Source organism: Ooceraea biroi, chromosome 7 (genome assembly GCF_003672135.1).
Source record: "Ooceraea biroi isolate clonal line C1 chromosome 7, Obir_v5.4, whole genome shotgun sequence".
Lineage (NCBI taxonomy): Eukaryota > Metazoa > Arthropoda > Insecta > Hymenoptera > Formicidae > Ooceraea > Ooceraea biroi.
The window spans coordinates 14,103,109-14,110,543 of NC_039512.1; the positions used below are offsets into that span (position 1 = coordinate 14,103,109).

Sequence of the window (7,435 nt, forward strand, 5' to 3'; positions counted from 1 at the left end):
AATAGTTTTGAACGGGATTGATAAGTAAGATTATCTCGAGAAAAATTGGCAGAATCGGTTATCTCAAATTTTATCGCGATAATACGTGCCGTGCCATTAAATAATTGAATATTTTGCTGAAGGCTCATCGAATTCCTGACTCGGAGGCGTCGAGACGTCCTGCAGCTGACGAGTCTGATCAGAGGCGCGCGTTCGGCTCTCCCCGCGGGATTCATCGGGCTTCTCATGATCCGCGTGCTCCTTCTCGTCCGCGTCGACGATCGAATTGCTCATCTCGAGGTCATTATCGATCTTACGGCGTTTCCAGGTACCGTCGCACTCGTCCAAAATTTCACCGTGTTCCGGACACGGAGGCACCGAGACGTCTTGCAGCTCACGACGCAGTGGGCCAGCGAGCCAGTAAACCTGGTCAAAAATATAATGAAAATTCACACAGGGTGTTCAAACGTACCTATTATATTAATATAATATCTAGTTCAATGTATTCTGGCAAAGTTTTCTTCTATGTTGTTGTGTACATCCACCTGGAAGGCCGAAAAACAGGCCTAATTTTGACATTTTATTCCTGCTAAATGGGTAGTGGGAATGAAATGAAATTTTATGTGATTCTAGACTTATGTTTTGACAATTTAAAAAAATTTGTTTTATTATGAAATTCCGACGGAAAAAAAAATATGGCCGCCGGCACACATGACGATTGCAAAAAACGTATTTTGCGGTTGACACTGTCCTGCCTAAACGATCCATCTGAAACAAAACATTAATACGGTGTTTTGAAGTTAACAGTAGTGGTTTGTCGGTGACGATCTCCGATTTTCGATTTTGTCGTTTGTTACAAAATGGCAACGAGTTGAAATTGAAGTTTCGAAAATTGCGACAAATTTTCGTCGTTTTTATTTTTTTTATTTTTAATGAAGATCGATAAAAAAAAGAGATCGTCACCGACAAAAGAAAGTTTCTGAGAGTATTGTATAAAAATTTGAGAACGATCCATCGATTGGTTTTTGAGATCTGATGTCCACCGCATTTGAAAACCGTGTTTCGAGAAAAACGCGTTTAAAGTTTCAAGTTTAGTTCTATTATTGTTAACAGCAGAATTTTGCACTTTACCTCTAGTCGGTAATTCCGGGGCCATATGAAGTACCTTTCCCAGCAGTAGCAGCATCGTTCGACGAAGACCTCCGTTGACGGCGAGCAATTCTTCCTTCGCGCGTCGCCTCCTGCGCTCGCACTTCGGCCATATCGATGCGCGTTCGGTCCCGATGCTCACAATATGCGACACAATTGCGACCAACATCAATGTCTAACACATTCATTATTAATAAATATGCAATAGCACCTTCATTAAATGTGCATGCAGCAATATTGGCAGCAATTTGCACAATGTGTGCACCGCTGTGCTGGACTTTTGGCGCTATCCGCCAAATCAGATTTCAGAAAACAGTCACGAAGTTCAAAATCACATAACCGATACATTCGTTTATCGGAACATCGCATTCTTTCATGCCTTGTATTTTTTTTGCGGACGTACTGATGCGAGCTGCTTCTTCTTGTTCGCTTTCAAACGGATTCGTTGGTCGTTTTCTCTTCTTCGATCTGTCTCGTCTAAATGAAGTAGTAGCTCTTTTTTCTCGATTAACTTTTTCTCTTGATGCCATTGCTATTATTTTACGTACGCTTCGCAATTCTAAACAACGAAGCAAATGATTACACTCGCAACACGTCTTCTCGCTAGCTCAACAGCTTCTGCAATGAATTGTAACGGTTTTCTCTTTCTCCACGTACACGGAGGGCAACAACAAACAATAGAGACCCGAAACCAGTTCCAGTGCCTTCCAAAACATGTACACACAGAAGAATACCGTGTTCGTGCGCCTGTACCTTTCGGGCGTCTGGCCGCGTCAGGTAGTAGAATTCGAGCGCTCGAACGCTCGATCCCGTTTTACTCAACTCTCTGTAATTCCGTCATTTTTGCAGATATCGACTTAAAATTTTCAGAATATATTCTCGAAACTTTAAGCTTTACGAAAATGTAAAAAAAAGAATTTTTTGACCCTGCTAGGTGAATGTACCCCCTTAAATGAAATTTTCCAATTTCAGAATTTGCATCGCCATATCTCCGCTCGTAGGGCACGTACAAGAAAAATAAAAACACTTTTATTATATAATTCGACCCCAAGCTATCCATTGAGCCTACTTAGAAGTTCATCCGTTCAGCGGTTATTGAGATCTAATAATCTGAGTGTCTGCGAAAGCGTCGCTTCGCGTAAAGAGTCGCGGTGTGGTCTCGCTGCGCGTATACTTGGCGCGAGACACTACCGTGTCTCTTGATAATGAATTTAAAAGCCATTTCAGATTGGTAAATATAACGAATTTTGCTTCTTATAAATGTTTCATACCACTGTAACTGTTTTTATATTAAATGCATTGTATTTTTCATCCGACTGGTAACTTGAGAATAAAAGTAATTGATATTGGCCTATTTTTCTTGTGTTTGTAGAATGTCAAAAGCTACATTCCAATATCTTCTTGGAATCATCAGCAACGATTTAACAAGGAAAATAAAAGGATGTCCTACAATTCCTGCTCACCAACAACTGCTGATAGCCCTTTGGAAAATGGCTACTATGGACTCCTATAGGTAATGAACAAATGTAAGAAATATAGATAGCATTCAATAATACTATTCAGTACAACATTTTGGCATTTCAAAAGTATTTAGTAGCTTTTTAAATACGGCATTTTTATGGCCAGATTTGTAATCAGTCCTAACCAATCTTCGAGAAACGACTTAGTAGAACTTAAAACAAACAGAAGGTCTAATTTTGTTGAGTGTTATTGATAAATTCTTATTTTCATGTATTTATGTTGAAATATGAAACATTATTTTTAATAAATTTCTTTCGTACAGATCTGTTTGTGATCGTTTCAATGTTGGAAGAGCCACTGCCCTTAGAGCTGTGCGAAGAGTCACCCACGCTCTATTCACAAGATGTTTAAGATTTATTCAGTGGCCCACTGATGATTATGCTGTTACGGTAATGTGAGGGTTTGAGGAAACTAGTGGGTTTCCAAAAATTATAGGCGTCATTGATGGTACCTACATTCGCATTGATGCTCCAAAGGAGAACCATGTTGATTATATTACTTCAGTAATATTTGACAACGCCAATTGAATTCCAATGTAATAATTGTTTATTTCCGACCAGACTGGCAAGGTAATTATATATTTACACGACGTTTCGACTACGAAGTTTCGGGTCCTTTTCAAGTGATAAGAAGAGTCACTCTCTGAAGCAGTTATACAAAAATTAATAAAAAACACTCATACATGCTGATCAAATTTATAAAACAGCACTTACTTCCAGAAAGTAACCCTCTAGGATGGTACAATAAAATAAAGAAAACTTGGACAGTGACAACCAGCACTAACGCACCGCACTAGGTTTCACAGTTCAAACGCTATTGATTGGCCTAGTCGTTCGGAAGTCATGAGCTTTCGTCAAAATATTATCGTATATGCTCGGAAGATTGTTTGTGTACCGTTGCGAGTTAATAGCATCACTGCTCTGCTTTATAAAAATCATTTCCGCGATTTCTCGCTTTTTGAAATGATCTTCTTTGTGCAGAATATTTACATTATTCCAACTAAACTCATGACTATTGACAATTCTATGTTGGCTTACAACCGACAGATTATCCGGGTGCTTATTAATGTCCGACATATGCTCTTTAATGCGCGTTTTTAAATGCCTTTTAGTTTGGCCGATGTAACACGCGTGACATGCGGTGCAATCAATTTTGTAGACTACACCGGTTGTTTCTTTTGTCCTTACCGCGTCTGATGAGTCTGTCAAGCTTTTTTGGAATCGTGAAAATTACATTGCGGTCGAACTTTCTAAGGTTCTTTTTAACGCCTGCGCAGAGATTACCAACAAACGGAATCTTAACAAATTTTTTGCTACAAAAACTATTATTTTCAGGTAGTGTAGTGTCACGAAATTGGACCTCATGTCTTCTTTTTCTTATATGTTTTTCTATAAATTTATCAGGGTAACAATTATTACTCAAGATTGTGCGTACAAAAAGCGAGAAATCGCGGAAATGATTTTTATAAAGCAGAGCAGTGATGCTATTAACTCGCAACGGTACATAAACAATCTTCCGAGCATATACGATAATATTGGGTTGGCAAATAAGTTGGTTCGGTTTTTTAAGGTGGAATAAAATACAATTTTTTTGATACACGAAATAAATTTTAATCAATTATATATTGACCATTTTTATTGATGACTTCTTGCCATCTTTCCACCAACTTCATTATGCCGCGTTCGTAAAACATCTGAGGCTTATCGGCGAAAAACCAATCCAGGTGTCTTTTGACGTTCTCTTCATCCTTGAAGATTTTTCCGTTTAAAGAGTTTTGCAACGACCGGAATAAATGATAATCGGAAGGGGCCAGGTCCGGTGAATACGCAGGATGAGGCAAAACATCCCAGCCAAGACTGAGTAATTTGTTCCGAGTTGTCAATGATGTGTGAGGTCTGGCGTTATTGTGGTGGAAGACAACACCTTTTCGATTTATCAATTCTGGACGTTTTTTGCGGAGTGCTTGGTCCAATTTTGTTAACTGCGAGCAGTATATGGTTGAATCAATTGTTTTGCTTGACGGTAACAGCTCGTAGTAAGTGACACCTTTGAAATCCCACCATACGGAGAGCATGATCTTCTTCGGATGCAATCCTGCCTTCGAGGTTGTTTGTGGTGGCTCGCTGCTGTGTCCCCATGATCTTTTCCGCGTTACATTCTCATAGACGACCCATTTTTCATCTCCTGTCACTAACCGCGTCAAAAATTGATCGTTTTCTTGACGTTTCCGCAGCAAATCACAGATGGATATGCGAGTGGCCAAGTTGGCCTCGGTTAATTCATGCGGCACCCACACATTGAGCCGAGAAACGTATTCCAGTTGGCGCAAATTGTTTTCTACGCTTTATATGAGATATATTAAGTGCTGTAGCAATCTCTCGCACCGATTGGGATGGATTTTTATCGATGATAGCTTTGACATTACTTGAATCAATCTCGATCGGGCGACCGGAGCGAGGCGCATCATTGACGTCAAAATCTCCAGAACGGAATTTGGTGAACCACTTTTGACATACGCGTTCTGTTAAGGCATCATCTCCATAAACACGGCATATCTTTTTATGACCCTTTGCAGCTCGTTTGCTCTTCTTGAAATAATAGAGCAAAATATGACGATAATGCACGTTATTTACTTCCATTTTTACAGCTACGCAGCACACACAATATTGATGTTAGTCAAACCAAAATTTACAGAAAGGTTATGTGAAACATGTACTTTTAAATGCACTCTGAAGTTGCGCGATAGTATCGAGAAAAACAAGAGTGAATTGGAAAGAAGTTGCACCGAAGCAAAAACCGAACGAACTTATTTGCCAACCTAATATTTTAACGGAAGCTCATTACTTCCGAACGACTAGGCCGATCAATAGCGTTTGAACTGTGAAACCTAGTGCGGTGCGTTAGTGCTGGTTGTCACTGTCCAAGTTTTCTTTATTTTATTGTACCATCCTAGAGGGTTACTTTCTGGAAGTAAGTGCTGTTTTATAAATTTGATCAGCATGTATGAGTGTTTTTTATTAATTTTTGTCTAACTGCTTCAGAGAGTGACTCTTCTTATCACTTGAAAAGGACCCGAAACTTCGTGGTCGAAACGTCGTGTAAATATACAATTACCTTGCCAGTCTGGTCAGAAATAAACAATTATTACATTGATTATATTAATCGTAAAGGATTTCATTCCATTCATTTACAGGTAACAATATTTAGACACATTAAACACAAATACAGCACATTGTGAATGTTTACTTATTTTATTTGCATTATTTACAGTTAGTGTGTGATCACAGGACTTTAATTACCCACTGTTATCCTGGCTCTGTTCATGATTAAAGAGTTTTTCGATTATCAGAAGTATCAAACTACTTGGATCATGAGCAGAAGTTTCCAGCAGACAGTCACCTTTTAGGTGATGCTGCATATGAGCTCCATCAACATTTACTTACTCCTTTCCGTGATAATGGTCATTTGACAGAAAGACAAAATAATTACAACTTCCGACATTCAGCAGCTAGGGTAACAGTAGAGAGGTGTATTGGTCTACTAAAAGGACGTATGAGAAGTTTATTGCATTGCTTACCAATGGCAAGAATAGATTTGATAGCCGAATATATCATAGCATGTTGTATATAATTCACAACATTTGTATTGTTACGTCCAAACCACGTATCTCTCACGCATGAACGCGAGTCGAGCCGACAGAGTTATTTAGAACAAGGTTAACGGCCAAAGTCACTCTTACACTTGTTCCAATAAAAGTCTGCTCGTTGGCCCTTTTTATGTAAGGGAATCGAATTCCTATTACATGGGATAGGGCCTCGTGCGATAAATTGAGGGAGGAAAGGAGTAAATAAATTAGGCTTGAATTAACATGAAAAATTAAAAATGACTATATTCATTCAAACAGTCGAATGTTGATTTGATAAATGAAAATTAAACTCTAAACTCTCGGAATTTATAGATAATTGTAACTAATTGTAATACAAATTTAACTATAAAAATTGATACTTAAATTAACAATCAGTCGGCTGGGACTCTTCGGGGTCCGTAGTGTACGTTAATGGTGGTGAACTGGTAGGAGGTGGATCAGGAAGGAAGGGTGGAAGATGTGAGAAAAGTGGGAAATGGGCAGGGGATAAATTGTGACTGGGATGATCAGCGAAAATTTCAATGTCCTCCAGCGGGATTGGAGAAGGAGACCGTGAATTGTTGCGCACGGGGGAATCTTGAGCTAATTGGTCTAATGGGATAGGCGAATATGATGGAGATGAGAGCGGAGGGAAAATGTCTGTGCCTGTCAAGAATGCCTCTATTTCTTGTAAAAAGTCTTCGACTTCCTCATCAAGGGTAGGCTCTGGTTTGAGTTGCGAGAATTCAAGGCGATAAGGCGGTACGTTGAATTCGCACGGCGTCACTATATGAGACAAAAGGTGAATGTGTGCAATAAAAAAAAAAAGGAGAAATAGAGGAAGAGGCGAATGAAGAAAAAACAATGACAACCAATCGCAAAAAAAAACCAACAATATAATTAAACTTACTGCTGAGTGATTCGGTGAAAAATTGCAGCGAGAGAAAGAGTGCAGTGTGCCGAAGCTCCTCCAATTCAAGGTGGAACGAGAGTAGGTTTGTTCTGGATTGCACTGACTTTAGATTCCCGACTATTACTTTGTAAGGTGCTCGAAATTAAGAACTGCGACTAATACGTCTGTTCGATCTGAACGAAAACTATAGAATGCCTCAGGACGGTTTCTCTGCCCTTTTTATAAGATAGGAAAAATCGTGTAGGAGG

At 39.2% G+C, this 7,435-nt stretch overlaps 1 pseudogene; it reads left to right on the forward strand.

Annotated features, from left to right (window-relative positions):
* The first annotated feature begins 2,421 nt into the window (after nt 1–2,421).
* LOC105285011 lies at nt 2,422–6,519 on the forward strand (annotated as a pseudogene).
* Nucleotides 6,520–7,435: the final 916 nt, after the last annotated feature.